A 1136-nucleotide genomic window follows, 5' to 3' on the forward strand; every position below is an offset into this window, starting at 1 on the left:
TTTGTAAATAGGATCACAAGTCCGCATCTTGTACAGCAATTAACCACTAAGAAGAATATATGCAGTGTATTATTTGTTGAAACTGTACTTCTGATTTGATTTGAAACTGTCTCATTGCTATCTTTTTATCAATAAAACTGTAGAAAAAAAATAAATAAAAATGAGTTACATTAAAAAAAATTCAACTGTTTAGCGTGTCAAATGTTATAGGAATTTGAATATGAATTTATGCAGTACGCGTGCATCACAGAATGAAAGATTTATCTCCATAATTTTTTGTCAAGCATATTTCAATCATCACAATCTACTTTTTTGCTCTGTTTCAACAAATACTATTTGTGTTTCCCAGTGAGTCATTTATTTACTGATTAAATTTCAAAAAAATACATCAGTAGAGTGATCTTTTAATTTCCTAATACAAAATATTAAATTTGAACAAAATATTTTGAAAAGGAAACAACAAAAAGAATTATTAAATATATACAATTTTGTGAAATGTTTAACTTCAAAGATCAGTCATCTTAGTGTTAATTCATTATATTTAAAAATCAGTAGAGCATAATGTATAATCAATATTTATAATAAATTTCTATTTTATATCTAGAATACAAATTTAAAATTTGAGATTATGGTATTTTTTTTGTAATCTGCCTTGCATGAATTCAATCAGCTAATTCTTGTGCTAAGAATGTATTAGCCTAATATTTTGACAAAGAATATGGTAAGGAATGATGATTATGATTTAAAACACAAAAATTAATGGCAAATTCTTGTATTTGAATCAGTTTTGCATTACTTTAGTAAGTATACTTTTGAACTTGCTTCACCCCCACAAAGTTAATTACATGTCTCACTATAATTTGCAATTTAGTATTTGATCTATAATTGGCAAGATAAAAGATATTCACAAGTTTGAAGAACTTTTGAAATTCTTTTTTTTTTTTTTTTTTTTTGGATTTGTTTGTTACAGGATCTCACTATGCACCTCAAGACTCATAGTGGTCTTCCTGTTTCTGACCTCCCCAGCACTGGAATTACAGGCCTACTCCACCGTCCTGACTCTGGCCTTCTCAGCCTGCCTTGGGGGTGGGGCTAGCACAGCATATGATGCCTGCGATATAACCATTGTTCCTCTG

Source organism: Octodon degus, unplaced genomic scaffold (assembly GCF_000260255.1).
Source record: "Octodon degus isolate 3935 unplaced genomic scaffold, OctDeg1.0 scaffold00046, whole genome shotgun sequence".
NCBI classification, from domain to species: domain Eukaryota; kingdom Metazoa; phylum Chordata; class Mammalia; order Rodentia; family Octodontidae; genus Octodon; species Octodon degus.